The sequence below is a fragment of the Mauremys reevesii genome, linkage group 1, assembly GCF_016161935.1.
Source record: "Mauremys reevesii isolate NIE-2019 linkage group 1, ASM1616193v1, whole genome shotgun sequence".
In the NCBI taxonomy this organism is placed as follows: domain Eukaryota; kingdom Metazoa; phylum Chordata; order Testudines; family Geoemydidae; genus Mauremys; species Mauremys reevesii.
In genome coordinates this window covers 42710208-42727228 of record NC_052623.1, presented here as the reverse complement: position 1 = coordinate 42727228, position 17021 = coordinate 42710208, and the positions used below count along the sequence as shown (strand labels likewise).

General features: G+C 43.4%; 1 protein-coding gene and 1 long non-coding RNA gene across 2 annotated transcripts in view; one reads left to right on the top strand and one right to left on the bottom strand.

The window, feature by feature from the left end:
• Positions 1-16134, bottom strand: part of C1H11orf87 (chromosome 1 C11orf87 homolog) — a 142198-nt gene extending 126064 nt beyond the window's left edge. Inside the window, exon 1 of the mRNA XM_039520521.1 lies at positions 16053-16134. The gene's annotated coding sequence lies outside the window, so the exon portion shown is untranslated. The remainder of the gene's footprint in view (positions 1-16052) is intronic.
• On the top strand, positions 4076-13685 carry LOC120395801. Its single transcript, XR_005592801.1, has 3 exons — positions 4076-4103; positions 5414-5490; positions 13629-13685. It is a non-coding gene; the product is annotated as an uncharacterized LOC120395801 (long non-coding RNA).
• Positions 16135-17021: the final 887 nt, after the last annotated feature.

The window sequence follows — 17021 nt, the reverse complement described above, 5'->3', positions numbered from 1 at the left end:
TACCCATCACAACACTCCATCACTAGAGACACAAATACAGTAAAAGCTGCCAGAAGCGACCACTCCTGGGAGCTAGCAACAGTGGTTGCTTGTAAGACGTGGTCTCTCTTCAAAGGTATGGTATTGCCACCCTTACTTCTGCGCTGCTGCTGACTGCGGCACTGCCTTCAGATCTGGGTGCCTGGCCAGTAGCTGCTGCTCTTCACTCTGCCTTTAGAGCTGGCAGTCAGATAGTGGTGGCTGCCCAGGCACCCAGTTCTGAGAGGGAGTAAGAAAATGTGGTCACAGGTCACAGATGACAAGTCATCATTCTTCATAGTTAAATTATAAGGGGGAAAGTTCTGTGGCCTCTGCAAGTAGTCACTTGTAACAGGTGGTCTCGCTTCAGAGGTGGTTGCTAAAACAGCTTTTACTGTATTAATTATCCATCTCCACTCAAAAGTCTAGTTTGAGGATATTAGAATGTAACAGTTAAGGGCCAGTTGGCTTGCTTATAGCTTATAGCTATAAATATTTTGCTTATAGCTTTATATACATACATATAAAACAAAAGGAATTACAGCCTCTGGATACTACATTGCCCTATTTTCAATTTCTTGCAACTTTCTGAATCTTACCATATGTTATATTATTTAAGAAATAGCATGTGATTGCATAATTAAAGAGTATTGTAATACAAATACACAGGGATGATGAATTAAGGTTACATGTGAACTATATATTAAAATATGTTAAGATTATTAGAGCTGTTGAAATTTTCCAAATCTGACTTTTCAGTGAAATTTTGTGTTGAACATTTTGGATTTTCCCCTCAGTTTTTTACCAATACTACTAATATGATACAAATCAATAAATAAATGAAGTAGAGCCATGGTCTTTTGGTTGAGAGGCCAAGGGGCAAATAGATAAGGACAAAAGTCAGAAGGGAAACAAGTTTTATGTCCATAGCATTAATATTACCCAGCATGTGCTGTAAGCCAGCCAGCACCCACTAGACAATTAGAGGAATGTATTAATTGATACATAAAAATAGGAAGCCATTAAATAGGCCATGACTCTGAGCTGCGGAACAGGAAGAGTTAAGAAAAGAATTATGTTTGTATGATTCTCCGTGAGTATTGGTTTTGAAGAATGTTAGCAGTATCATTGTGGTATCCATCTGGCTGCTGTAGTTAAGGCTGTATTCAGCATTTCCATTATAAATCCTATTTTCAAGGGTTTATAACTTAGCCATAGTATAAATTCAATCTAGTCTGAAACTCAACATACAAAGTCTTATCACAGGAAACAAAAGATCGTTTAAAGAAAAATCCTTTTGGTCATTTCCAGCTAAAGGAGTGAAAAATAATAAAGTCATTTGAGGGGTTGATGCTCCTGTGCCCTCCTGTAAATTAAAAATGGTGACTATTTAAATGGAAGATTTCACAGGTCATTAGTCAAGAATGTGGAATATATCTATGGGTTATTGGCATTTAAAAACTGAGCTATTTCATTTGAAAAAGCTACTACAAGGTACGAGCCGCAACTTTTGCAAAGTTTCAGTATAAGTTTTGACATGCACATGGGCGGCAGGTTTGTATAATTTTTGGTGGTGCCCAAGTGGATCTGTCCCATCCATAGGATGAACTGGGGCAACCGCCCCAGGCCCCGTGCTTTGGGGGGCCCTGCACTTCAGGGGGTCGTGGGGTCCAAGGTGGCCTGGGGGGTTAGAGGGGTGCCTGGCGCCGACAGCAACGAGCAACCCTGGCGCCGACAGCAGTGAGCAACCCTGCTTGTCCCCACTCCACCACTTCCCTGAAGCCCTCGCCCCTGAGCAATGCCAGGAGCCGGTGAGGTGAAGCGGAGTGGGCTGGGGCCAGGTCACTCGCTGCTGCCAGAGCCAGACCCCCTGCTAACTCCCCAAGCCGCCCTGGACCCCGTGACCGCCTGAAGCACAAGTCAGAGATAGGCATCACCATGCTGTGCGACAACACGTGACAAAATTACCGGATTTAGTGACAGACATTGCGGGGTGGAGAGGGTATTATGTCATTCAATCATTCAACCCATAAAATAGCACACATTTTGCCATACTGAAAAAAACCCCAGTAACCTAGCTAATAATAATAATAAATTCAACTCATAATTAATGAAAAATGTGTGTATACTGTATATGAGATTATATGAGAAAGGAAAATGAGCTTGCTTTGGGATTTTACAAGGCACTTATATCATTTAAACACATTTGGTACCTTGAGTAATGATAACACTTCTTGCAAATCACATAAATAGGGAACCCATGGTCCCCTTTCCTCACCCCATTGCAAAGGCACAGGGGTTATTGCTGGCTGCCCTAGGGCTGCAGAAAACCCTACGGGCAAAACATATGGAAAGAAGAGGATCAATGTATACAGAAGTCTGAAGGGAACTCCCATAGTGCATTAACACTTTAAAAAAAATCAAAATTAAATACATTACAGAGGTAAGAACCTGTAATGACAGCCTTTACTTCATGAGAAGCTCCAGAGAAAGAAGACCCCAGAGGGAGTAATGGTAGGGGCAATCCTAGGGAGACCAAAGGGGTTGGTAGAGGGAGCAGACAGAGAACAAGGGTAAAGGCAGAGTCACTGCAGGGTTGACCCAGTCTTCTTCCTCTCCCCTGTGGATGGAAACACTGATCACTATCACTATAGGAGGGAACAATAGAGTGGAATGCCCGGAGAATGACTGACTTGAGGACAATTTCCTGAAGGGACCCTTACCCTTGCAGAGCTTTTCTGGCTCCAACATTTACATTTCTACACAGGGTGGTTTGGCCCACAGCAATAAAAATGTGCACATCTTCCATGTGCTTTTGGACCAATGGAAAAAAAACAGGTACAATTCAAGTGACTTTTAAAATTGCCTCTGAAACTGAGTTAACAAAATAAATGAGTTTATGAACAAGCAGAAAATATACTTCACGAGTGAAAAACTATAAAGAGTTCTTTGCAAAGAAATTGTAAGTTTTCTTATAGGAAAAGCCACAAACTGTCTGGAAAGGAAGAGTAGATTGAATTACCTGCCTCAGTGAAATTAAATACCCAGAGAATTGCTGGGCCTGTGATGTTGATGACCGGGGCTTGCTCACCTGTGGCTCCCCCGCCCCATGCTGTGGAGGCACAGCCAGGCAGGTCTGCACCTGAAAGCAGGCGGCTGCCTCAGGTGCAGCTCCCATTGGCCAACGTGGCCAATAGTCTGGGAGCCTCCCAGCCAATGGGCTGGGTGGGGGGATGGGGGTGGAAAGGCAAAGGGGGAGATTGTAGGGAGCTCTGGAGCAGGGGAGGCAGTGGGGGAGGGGAGTTGTCTGGCACAAAGGGGGGGCTCTCTGGAGAGGGGTGCCAGGGGCACAGCGGCTGGTGGGGGTTTCTCAGGCGGGCAGAGGGTTGTGTGGGTCTCTATGGGGCAGGGTGGGAGTGATGGATGGAGCCAGCTGCAGCCCAGGTCTGCTCTGTGGGGGAGGGGGTGTTGCTATAGCCCTTCCCCCCTCCGCCCACGGAAAACCCTCTGTACTGTGTATTTTATGCCAGCCACAGGGTGCCCATCGCTGCTCCTTTCCCCCCGAGATGAGAGCGCCCCATGTTGATGACCCATGACACGGGACCCCCCAAAGCATAGGGCCTGGGGCCCAAACATTGGTGGAGGTGGGCCCACCTTCATGAACATTGATGGAGCATGAGCACCACAGGCCCATATAACTTGCCGCCTATGGACATGCATGTAGAGGACCAAACGTCAGCCTTGGGATGAGATGGCCCAGCACCCATTGACTTCAGTGAGAGCTATGCTGGCTCACTAAAAGGCTGCATTTGGTCCCAAGTACATTCAGTAAGGCTGTCCTCCGGGCACTATATAAGACCTTGAATGAGCCATTACTATGCCAGGCCAGCAATCCTTGTTTCCAAAAATCACTTGAGAGCATTTGTTTGCTAAACCACAAACGCTCCAAAAGTCCTTTTAATATTCCATGTTTTTAAAAAGGTGTATGAATAGGGTCCTTTGGAAGGAGCTGCAAAGGATACTGGCTGGAGTTAACACCAGAATGCCTCCAAAAGAACTGAAAATGATCTAAGGAAATGCTCCGCGTAAGTTCAGAAGCTTCTCTCTCTCTCTCTCTCTCACCAACAGAAGTTGGTCCAACAAAAGATGTTACCTCCCCCACCTTCTCTCTCCAAGAGAGCTGTCACTCCCTGTTCACCCTGTGTACTGCCACCCAGCACCACAGTGTTTGTTCAGAGGATCAATCATTCAAATTTCAGCTAGTTCCTAAGTGCTGCATTCTCAGTTTCCTAAACGCTTTATCCTGGGAGGTGCCACGGCCCTTCGATTCCCATGGACCTCAGAGTGGAGGAGCGGTTGAGGTACTCAGCAGATCACTGGGTTAGGCCCTATGCTTCTGTGTACCTTCTGCATGAGGGGCATGTGCAAAGGTGGGGGGGGAGCAGTAATAATTGTTGGAGGCACAGAACTCCTCTAGCCCAGGGGCCAAAGAGTGGGGGAAGGAAGAGTGAGCCCCTGCAGGGCTGAGAGGGGAGGATGGAAGAGCGAGCTCCTGCTGGGCCGGGGTGGGGGGGGGTGGAGGTGGAAGAATGAGCTTCTGCCAGTGGCAGGGGCAGGGGAGGGAGAAAGGAAGAACAAGCTCCTGCTTGGCCGGGGTGGGGGATGGAAGGGCGAGCTCCTGCTGGGCCGGGGGGTGGGGGCAGGGGAGGTGGAAGAATGAGCCTCTGCCAGTGGCAGGGGCAGGGTGGAGGGAGAAGAACGAGCTCCTGCTGGGCCGTGGGGCAATGAAAGAGCGAGCACCTGCCAGGAGGGTTGGGGGAGGGAAGACTGGGGCTGGGATGGGGGGAGCACAGTCAAAAGGGGTCAAAGTTAAATTTCTGCACATGCCCCTGTTCTGCATACGGACATATAGAAGATACTTAGTTAAAAATACTTTGTTAATAGTTGCAAAGTGCTTTGAAGATGTAAAATGCTGCATGGAGAGGGAGTATTATTCAGTGGCTAAGCACAGAACTAGGATTAGGGAAACGTCTGCGACTGACTCTGTGACCTTAAGTAAGTCACTTAGCTCTATCAGTCTTTGCATCTGTAAAATGAGGATAGAAGAGGTGGAGAGGGACGGCTTAGTTCGTTCACATTGATAAAGATCCGTGGGCAGAAGGTGCTATGAGTATTATCATCACAGTTGCCGGGAAATGAGACGGGGTGACAGAAATATCTTCAAGCCTGGAGAAAAGGTTTGTTTCAGCTAAGGGGTTGTTATTGTAGACCAACCAGTTTGCCCATCCCTAGTCACAACTTTCATGTTACTTGGAGTGTTTGGGAAGGTTAATAATGTTTTAATGAGGGAGGTTTAAATTTAATTGGAAACTTCTAACTGAATGTTTCTAAATAGAGGGAACTAATTGCATCTATGAAAATTTGCTGGAACTGTCAGGCATCCATCTGGATCGGCGTATTTCCCTGAAGCTGGTGAGTTAATAAGCTTCCTAATTTCCTTGAAGGGGATTTTGTTTCATTAACTTTTCCTTGCCCTTTTCTGTTTAGTCGTCGTCAAAGGAATTTGATATGAATATACCATAGTACTGACTTCACTGTCTCTGACTATGCTGGAGTACAGAGATCTGGTTTGTAGGCTCCTGAGCCCACAAATATGAAACCTTTATATAATGAATTTTATCCTCATATTTACAGAGCTCTCCCAAGCTATTTATTTTCCTTTTAAATGAAAAATATTCTGGCTAATGAGCAAGGCCATTCAAATCTGACCTGCTAAGTGCTGAATACTGGAGCTAAGGGGAATTGCAGGCAATCTGCACCTTGAGGAAGGCATTTAGCATCTCACAGGAAGGGCAGGGTTGAGAGCCAAGGGGTTTTCAGCACCTCACAGGATGTGACCCTTGGAGCCAGATTCTGGTACATCATGTATTCACATTTGATAGAACCTGACACTTCAAACAGCCTCACTGAAGTCAAAACACTATTCTCTTAACTGAATTCTTCAGAACCATGTGTGGAATATAATGCTATTCAACGGGCGTAAGAGTATCAGAATCTAGTCCTTAACTATGCAAAAGAATGAGAATTTGAATTTAATGTTTGCTTATTAAAAACAAAAAACACCCCACTCCCTTTAAAACACCATGAATTTGCTCTTCTTGAAACTCAAACATTTCAGTCACCATAGCTGACGCACTGCAAAATTCTTCTAATCTGATTTTCTTTTAATTCAACAAAGGAAATCAGTGTTTTTGAAAGGCCAAAAAATGTGTTTTGTGATCTTCTGCTGAGGCAATTAAAGCAAAACAAACACATTGGGTCCCCACTGTTATGCACAAAACTGGACAAAAGGACCTCATCTCCTCATCAGGCCTACCGTAAAATAAATCAAACAATGAATATCAAGTAAGTTAAAGCCAGTGGTTCTGTTAGATAGAACACAGACATGGTAAATATATCTATATTTGAAATGCAATGACAAAAATTCCTTCCCAAATGGTAAACAGAACATAAAAATGAAAGTTTTTGCACTTCCACTCCAATTGCAGAATCTGCCAGTGCTTAACAAAATGCATAACTATGCTCATGTGACAGGTTTCAGAGAGCTAGCCATGTTAGTCTGTATCAGCAAAAATAACGAGGAGGCCTTGTGGCACCTTAGAGACTAACACATTTATTTGGGCATAAGCTTTGGTGGGCTAAAACCCCCTTCATCAGATGCACAGAGTGAAAAATACTCATGTGAGCAGTCCCATCGATTTCAATCATGGCTACTCATGTGAGCATAGTTGGGCATGCGCTTAAGTGCCTTGCTGGATTGGTACCATGGTACAGAAATGCTTCGGTCTAATTTTGGTTGTTGGGTTTAGTGTGCAGGTGCTGGGTGGTTGTTGGTGGCCTGTGATATACAGGTTAGACTAGGTGATCTGGTGGTCCCTTCTGGCCTGAAACTCTGAGGAAACTGTGTATAAACTTGGAATTGTAAAAGACAAACAAAAATAAAGTTAAAGAAAACCATTATTAATTTTCAATCTGCCAGTATTACAAACAAGAGAGAGTAAAATATAGTTAAAGACTGCTTTTAAAACAGAAAGTGTTCTTTTAAACCATGAGACATAAATCTATTAGTATTTACTAACCACCCCCCGAGTGAGGTTTGGAAAGGAAAGCCTTACCGTGCACTAAAGGGGGGTTAATGAACTGCCAGGTGACTCAGGATGTAAGTCTATTATGGATTTTAATGATCAAGAAGTTTGGCTCTAAAGGACTCTGCAGTAACAGTCTAACAAGTGGATCAGCATGTGCACTACCTTACATAGAGGTGACATGGCACAAATTAAAAGGGAAGGGGGTGAAATAGCTCACATAAAGAGCCTCATTAGTCCATTTATTTTTATTAACCCCTCCTCATTCCTATCCCTTCTAAAACCCCATTTTTTCCATGTTACCCACAGGAAGCCAGTTATCCTGTGTAAAAAATTATAAATTGAATGGAACCATCTAATTAGGCATGTACCAAAATGGAGTAACTGCAGATTCTTATCACTGCAACCCTTGTCCTTCCTCCCTGTATTGTTTATTGCTCTCACCCTTCGCATCACGTCTAAAATTAGATTGTGAACTCCCCAGGGCAGGGACCAGGTCAGATCTTTGTATTCACTCTGCAGAGCGACTAGTAAATTTTTGGCGCTGTATAAATAATAGGCAGGGAGCCTGAGCTGGCAATCTGTACTTAAGTAAAATTCCAATTAACTTTCGTGGGACTCTTGCCACAGTAAGGGCTGCAGAATCAGGCCCATAATATACAATGAAACCCAGGTCTGGATTCACTAGTGATCACAGAGGAAGGTGTGAATTATACCCAACCTACCCTGGGGGCATTCATTCCATTTCATACGATCAAGTAAATCTGTGGTGGCAGAGCTCTGAATTATTTTAGTGTCTGTGCCACGTCTGGACTCTTAATAATAAAACAATATTTCATTGAACATGATAGATTATTATTTCTAATGCAGCCTGAGTAGATTTGTTCTAAATGTGGACAGCCAGGATGGTTGCTGATTTACCAAAATCAGGATTTTTTGCCATCGAATAAACTTAAGTAATTAACATCAGTTGGTGAAAGAGACAAACTTTTGAGCTATCCAGACTTCATCAGAAGAAGAGCTCTGTGTAGCTTGAAACCTGTGTCTCTCATAACAGAAGTTGGGCCAATAAAAGATATTACCTCACCTACCTTGTGTTTCTGATATTCTGGGATCAACAGGGCTAGACCACCACTGCAGACAATAAGTAATTAACACTCACTAATCCTTCTGTGAATTATAGAAATTATTTACAATTGGACTTACAAGTATATGAAATCATGGTTGCAAGGAGGAATTCCAAATACCAAATAAACTTACAGAGCTGAAGATGCCTATTGAGCATTTCAGTGTAATGATTGTTCCTTATTAGGAAATTACACTTACTGGGTGAATCTTCAAGAATTTGCTTCACAGATCCTCTTCCCACCCCTTATCCAAAGGTTGGATGTTTATCCAAAGTTTATCTGGAACATACAAATATTCTGAGTTTGTCTTCCTATATCCCACTTCAAGCCGATTCTTCTCTCCTCCCACCTGAATCCTTCTCCTTTCCCCTTGACCTGATCCCAGAACCAGCTCTGATCAGATACTTCCCCTCTGGACCCAGTTGCATCCATTTTGTTTCTCTTCATTCCCCATGATCTGTTTACCCAGTTTATATGCGATCTGACAGTTTCTCATCTGCACGTGTAATAAGTATACTCTCCACCCCATTATCCAAGTCATTGAAAATGTTGAATAATATGGCACCCAGGATAGACCCCTGTTAGATCCCACTATATATGTCCTCCCAATTTGACAGTGAACCATTGAGAACTATTCTTTGAGTATGGTCTTTCAACCAGTCATACACCCACCTTACAGCAATATCATCTAGGACAGGGATTCCCAAACTTGGTTCACGGCTTGTTCAGGGTAAGCCCTCGGCAGGCCGCCACTTCCTGCAGCTCCCATTGGCCGGGAACGGCAAACCGTGGCCACTGGGAGCTGCGAGTGGCTGTTCCTGTAGATGCTCAGGTAAACCAAGTGTCTCGCGTCTCGCCAGAGATTTACCCTGAACAAGCCACGAACCAAGTTTGGGAACCCCTTCTAGGACACATCCCTGGTTTGCTTATGAGAATGTTATGTTGCTTGTGAGAAGATGATATTGTTCTGTTAATATTCTGAACTGCTATGTTGATGTTTATAGGATGTAGCTCCCCTTTTCTTTTACAAAACCATTTTGGTTGTGTTTGCCCAACAAAATGTTGTGCTAAAGGGCTAATAGCTTCAGTTACCATCCCCTCAGCAAACAGCTAGGAATATTAAGTCTGTATTTTATTGGTGGTATTGTCTAATGGCCTATTTTTCAGTGAAGTTTATTTATTCTGCCAGTAGTATCTTGAGGCCCCAGTCATTATCAGGGCACTGCACATACAGTAAATAAAAAGACAGTCCCTGCCTCCGAAGAGTGTATAATCTAATTTGAGAAGACTAACAGACAGACAATATACAAGCAGAACATTCTGCAAGTCCTGTTAATTACATTTCTTTAAAAAAATTAACTACCTCTCATTCCCCTGGTGCCATCATCTGGGCAGCCTGTTCCACCATAGCTGATCAAATTTCAGATGTTGCTCTGATCCCGCAAACACTTATATATATGCTTAACCTTGCACACCCGAGTAAATAAATCCTTCATCTATGAAGTCAATGAGATTACTCAAGTGCACAAAGTTAAGTCTATGTGTAAACGTTTCAGGATCAGGCCTTAGGTCTAAATCACTCCTCATCTGGGCAGAATGCCCTGTGATGTCAATGAGAGTCTTGCCTGAGAGAGGAGGATGTGGAAGTAAGGACCAGAAGGCTCAGTCCAATCTAGGTGCAATCTAACACTGGATAATTTGTACAAAGTAGAAAATTTGCAAAAATAAATTTAGCATAATTAGGTCAAAAAGAAACTTTCTTAAAAGGTGGGATGATGATGGCTTGGAACACCCTGATAAGAGTTTCTGATAACTAGAGCTATATTTTGTTCATGGCAATGGTATTTTAAAGTTACAATCTGAAAAGGACAGAAGTCGTGGCAATGTAAAGGTACCTGGTACCCTGACTTCCCTTTGTTTCCTGCATCTAATCCCATTCCCACCGATCCCTCCTCCATGGCACTGTGCATGAGTTCAGACTGCAGTCTCGTTCTTAAATTCCACCCAGCCGCCAGGCTCTCACATACATCAGTGTGTTATCTATCTCCTTGTATGAGGACAGAGAGAACCTCCACCTCCAATTAATCGGCCTGTATTTCCCTGAAATAAATTAACCAAAAGTGACTGCTGTAGTTTTCTTAAACAAATTAAGATTATATAATCAAACTAGGCTACATAGAGAAAATGGTCAATAAGGGGTAGTAGGGGAGTAGGAGAGAGAGATTATGGACTTCATCTGATCTTGTTTATTCTTGCCTTAAACTCGTGTAGCTTCAGTGGACTTAATCCTGATTTATACCAGCATGAGAGAGATCAGGGCCATGTTGCAGTTTGACATATCTATATCCAAGCTCCAAACTTGGCATTCCCGCCTGTTAGTTCTATAATATATAGAAAGGTTACTGGGTTAAATACCACTAATATAATCAACCATAGAGAGAAATTTTAAGGGAAAAGAATCAAAGGAGTTTTCAGTGTAATTTGGAATCAACCACTAAGAATGATTGTAGTGGATTATATTCCATAGCTAGGCTGGTGTGCTAAAACCACTGCCTGTCATGTTGATCAATACTGTCTCATTGTTTCTTTGCTCACACACATATACCCCATGTCACAGTGTTCACTCACTCACTGAGTGCCTGCTCCTGGCTACTCTGGGAATTAGTTCCTTCCAGATCCAATGCCCCCGCTTCTGTCACTCACTCAAGCACCCTGCTGCCTCTCTGGGCTTGGCTACACTTGAAAGTTACAGCGCTGGTCGTGCAGCTGTGCAGGAACAACGCTGGTGTGTGGCCACACTCACAGCTACCAGCACTGGTGTGTGGCCACATTTGCAGCATTTGCAGCGCTGTTGGGAGTGATGCATTATGGGCAGCTATCCCAGCGTTCAAGTGGCAGCAAAGTGCTTTTCAAAAGAGGGGGGTGGAGTGGGGTCTAGCGTGACAGGGAGCGGGGGGAGAGAGAGAGGGGATTTTTGAAGCCAACACTGTGTGTTTAGCTTCCTGCCTTGAAAAAATCAGAAAATGTTTCCAACCCCTTAGTCTTAACCTTAATTGCAAACAGCCTGCATCCAACACAACTCCCCGCTGTTTCACTCACTCCCTGCCTGCCTCTCAGTTGATTGTTTACAGCCAGGTACAGATTGATCACAGCAAACAGGAGCTCTGTTTGTTTTTTAGATAAGCAGCACCAGCAACGGAGCTCCTCGCGGAGCTCGTTCACAACAAAACAAAGAGAGGCTGCATAACAAAACAAAGAGAGTAATTTAGTTAAAAGCATTCTGGGATATCTCCTAATACCCTGGAGGCCAATTAAAGCTATGGTGTGTGGCCACACTTGACAAGCAGCGCCGGATCACCAGCGCTGCAATGCTTATTCCCCAAGCAGACCAGGTGTTCAGCCAGCGCTGCAGCCAGGGAGTTGCAGCGCTGGATGTGCCTTGCAGGTGTGGACAGTTACTAATTGCAGCGCTGGAAAGCCTCCACCAGCGCTGCAACTTGCAAGTGTAGCCAAGCCCTCTGTCTCCAACTCAGGGTGCTCTCTCTTTATGGCTTGTCCCTTCACCAGGTCACTATAATCCTCCCCTTCTGGGATAGCAAAATCCTACCAGACATCTGTCCCCGGCAGTCTTCTGCTTCACTGCCCAGTCTGTGCCACTTCCCCAGGGACTGGTAGGGGAACCAGGGCTCACTCTCTACTCCAGGTTTCTAGTTTCTAGTCCAGGGACCATATGTCTAGCAACTGCCATCTGCTTTCTCCAAGACCCTCTTGCTCTTTCCCTGGACTCCTTCCTACATCTTCTGGCTCCCCCGCTCCAGGTTTACTAGTCCAAACTCTCTCCTCCCATGGAGTAACTGCAGACTACTTAACTCCATAGGACTACACACACCTTCCTTCTCCCAGGCAGTGACTGTAGACTACCTTCCTGCAGCCCCTTTCTGCTGCCAACTTCCTGCCTTTATACCAGTCCTTGCCTGTTTCTTCTCAGTTGGACTCCATCTTCAATCAGCCTCTCAAGCCCTGGCTTTTCCTCGGGTGCAGCCTATCTGGATAATTAACCTAATTTAACCTGTTCTGCCTTGCGTGGGGTGGACAACCCATCACAGCCTGTCGGTCTGTGTAGAGCCATCTGTTGTCTTTTGTCTTCTTCTTAGATAGTAAGCTCCTAGGGAGAAAGGACCACCTTTTTGTTCTGTGTTTTGTACAGCGCCTAGCACGGTGGGGTCCTGGTCCATGAATGAGACTCCAAGGTGCGATAGTAATACAAATAACCATAGAAAGATTATCAGAAAAGTCCATAAGAAAAGAGTTAATACACTGTGTAACTGGCAAATTATAAGACTTAAGACTACTAGGATAGAAAGATGAAAAGTAAGACAACAGAAGCTGAAATAAATAATAACAACAAGATTTGAAAGAGAATACGACAATACTGATAATAAATTAGATTTCCACCCTGGGAATAGCATCAATAAAGTAAGTTTTCAGTGAACTACAGCCAAGACTTCCAAGGAACGGTGAACCGCAGCCACTGGGAGTTGTGGGGGGCCATGCCTGTGGATGGTCAATGGAAACAAAATGTCTCGCGGCCTGCCTGCGGATTGCTCTGATGGGCCACATGCCGACGTTTGCCCACCCCTGCTCTGGAAAGTGGTAGTGATGAATCAGTAAATTTTAATACTGAATCATGGATGGTCCGTGGCTGAAGCACTGGATTTAGGTTCATTTCCTAGATCTGGCACAGACTTTCTGTGTGACCTTTGATAGTCACCTAATCTTTCTGTGTCCCAGTTCCCTGTCTGAAAAATAGGGTAATATCAGCTCATATATAACACATCTCCTCAGTAGATTTCATAGCTCTGTACAAAGGATCAGCATCATTATCCCCATTTTAAAGATAGGGAAACAGAAGCACAGAAAGGGAAAGTGACTTGTCTAAGGTCACCCAGCTGCCCAACAGTAGAGCCAGGAATAGAACCCAGTTCTCCGTTGTCCGACTCCAGTGCTCTAGCCAGTAGAACATGCGGCATCCTTCTTCCCACTCTCTGTCTTGCCTATGTAGATTGCAAGCTCTTTGGGGCAGGAATTATTTCTTCCTATGTCTTGGCCTAGGACTCAATGAACCTCTAATTTTAGTGCAGGCCTCTAGGCACTAACCTAATGCAAATAATAATGATAGTATCGTTAATGAAGGGAGTGGGCCAGACTTAACTCAGCCAAACAAAGAATAACAATAGCACCATGAAGGAACAGAATATTTTAGAAGTGAATGGCCCTGAGTGGTAAGTGCTGCATATTCAGCCTCAGGTGCTGACTGTTGAGTAACTCTCTCTTGCAGATGCATGGAACTGCATTGACCAGAGAAGCCCAGTACAGTTAATTTGACCGATAGACCTGAGCTGCTTCCTTTCTACATCTATCATTGTAGATAACGGATTGGCATAAACAATTAAAAATGAGAACTAATTAAAGTTTTGGTGAGAAAAGGATTGATTCAATTCTATTTATTGTTTTGCTATAAATTTTTCCATTCCCTTCTCATTCAATATAGATAGAAACAGTTCTCTGTAAAACCCGTGGCTAATCACAGTAATTTATGTTCTGTATCAGCTTTCAATAAATATTTAACATTTAAAATGTAGAACATTCATTTGGTCAGTGACCATAGTACGGATTAAATTTATATTGCATTATAAGCAGATACAAGTAAGTGATTCTTGATGTTACAAAGGATAATTTCTATGCTACCCTTCAAAGAGTATAGCATAAACTATAGATTACCTTCAGTAATACACTCTTTCCAACAGCATCTGTGTTCCTACTCAATTTTTTAGTTTTAGTTTAGACAAATGTTTCTTTAGAAAAAATACAGGATAATTAATTTCTTTTGCATGAAAATGCAATTTAATGGGGAATGCTGAATAAATATCTATTACTCTTATTCAAACACAACGTTAGATGCTGTCAATTTATTTTAAGATCCAAATTAGAACCAGTGTCCTAAAATAGTTAGACAATTGTCAGGCTGTTGAACACAAATTAACTCTCTCTACAACAATCTCAGTGTTCCTAATGCACCACAATATCTTAAATATCTACTTTTGTTGTTGTTCCACCATTATTTGCTGAGAAAATTCTAAAACAACCACAACTACTAATGCTTAAGTAGGACTTATTAAAACTGTATTTTCTGCTCCTTTGACTGGCCCTTTAGCAGTAGCTAACTTTATTTCCAGCAGAAGCCTCAGTGACTATCTGCAAGTAAACCAAAAGGCCTTGTTAATTTCAAACTCCATTATAAGTACAGGAAGTAAATCAGAATTTCCGCCCCTCCTCCCCCCAAAAAGGAGGCATATTTTATTTGCTAATTCTACAATAGTTGAACAAAATGTAATGTATATATTTTAAAGCAATTGACAAAGTCCCTTTAAGAGCAACAACAGTTTCATTTTTAGATATTTTTTCACATACTGACAGAAAATAATAAAGGTTTCCCTGTTATAAAGCCTTTCAGCTGATGCTCTCATAGTGAAATAGGGGATACTTTGGAATATATAGCTTGAATCTGGCAAGGATATTTTTAATTTGCATTGGAGAAATGGCACATCCAGCAGCTCAAGGCCCTGAACATTGACTACACCACAATGTTGGCTCGGTACAGCCTCAGGGGGAAGAATGCCATCTGTTAAATCAACAACCTAATTTCCTACAGCAACAAGATGTTCTTTGGAGGTCTCCAATCCCAACTGTGCTCAGCTTGGAACTTCTGAAAGGATCCCCTCAGAAGATGCTGTGGCTACAGGCCATGTAAAAGTCCTCTGGACTTCTAAGCAGGTGACAGATGAATTAATAACTCCATTATATAATGTGCTCTTTATTATAAACACCTGTGGGGTATCAGATGGATATTCTATATTATAAACACCTGTGGGGTATCAGATGGATATTCTATAACAGTACATAATGCTGAACAAGGTTTAGAAAAGGAAGTAATGAAATGACAAATACCTGTAGCTAACTGAAACAAAAATAAAGGGTAATTTCTGAAGGTACAGTAGTTATCCAGATTAGAATCTAGCTACGTCCTTCAGCTAACACCAGTGCTCTTTTAGGAACTGCAGAAGGTTCTTTGATGACTATAAGTGCTTAGGTCCCCAATTCTACATTTCAGCCAGTACCACAGTGGCCATAGCACTTGTCTTGGGTATCAGAGCAGTACTGAAGCACCAACACCACATTGTGAAATACCGAGGTTTTCACTGGAGGTTTCTGTGATGTTTTGAGGAGCACTCAGACCAGTAAGGTGCCTGCCCTTTAATCTTGGCTGTGCAGCATTGGTTCAGATCCCTGACACTGGTAGCCTGTCCACAAGCACAAGGTCTCACCCTGGCTTTCACCAGTCTAGTTACCCCTTGCTGGGTAACCAAGAGCCCTTCCAGTCCCGAGTCTCCACAAATCCATCCATCCAAGTTCTTAATTACTTGGACTTTTGCCCTCTGGTTCATCACCCCCAAAGGTGTGAAAACAGCCTCACTGTTATCAGTTCACTTTGGCACACACCTTCCACACAGTTTGCACAACAGAAACCTGCCCAGGGTAAAAATAAACAAAAAGTTTTATATACAAGAAAAACCACAGATTTAAAGATGAAATAATCAGGGAAAGCAAATGTACACAAGTTACACTGAAAATAAGCATTAAGGCACAACTTCAGGTTTTACACTTCTATATTAGATAAAATGCCTTTTCTAATACAAATTACCTATTGCCTTTGAAGTAAGGCTCTGCCTCTGGCTTTTAAAGCCTGCTTGCCTAGGTCAGTCCCACCCCCTCGTGAGTCACACTGGGGAAGGCCAATCAAAGGAACAATCAAGGGAACAAGGTCAGGCACTCAGTCCCAACTGCCACAGCAGCTGTAACTGAAACTGAAGCACCAACACCACATTGTGAAATACCGAGGTTTTCACTGGAGGTTTCTGTGATGTTTTGAGGAGCACTCAGACCAGTAAGGTGCCTGCCCTTTAATCTTGGCTGTGCAGCATTGGTTCAGATCCCTGACACTGGTAGCCTGTCCACAAGCACAAGGTCTCACCCTGGCTTTCACCAGTCTAGTTACCCCTTGCTGGGTAACCAAGAGCCCTTCCAGTCCCGAGTCTCCACAAATCCATCCATCCAAGTTCTTAATTACTTGGACTTTTGCCCTCTGGTTCATCACCCCCAAAGGTGTGAAAACAGCCTCACTGTTATCAGTTCACTTTGGCACACACCTTCCACACAGTTTGCACAACAGAAACCTGCCCAGGGTAAAAATAAACAAAAAGTTTTATATACAAGAAAAACCACAGATTTAAAGATGAAATAATCAGGGAAAGCAAACGTACACAAGTTACACTGAAAATAAGCATTAAGGCACAACTTCAGGTTTTACAGTTCTATATTAGATAAAATGCCTTTTCTAATACAAATTACCTATTGCCTTTGAAGTAAGGCTCTGCCTCTGGCTTTTAAAGCCTGCTTGCCTAGGTCAGTCCCACCCCCTCGTGAGTCACACTGGGGAAGGCCAATCAAAGGAACAATCAAGGGAACAAGGTCAGGCACTCAGTCCCAACTGCCACAGCAGCTGTAACTGAAACTGAATGCTTCTACCCAGATCCTGGTGTGGTTTTGCAGAGACAGTGATTTGCAATTCCCACTTGCTGACATCTAGGCTGGGGGGACCATCCAATGTGAA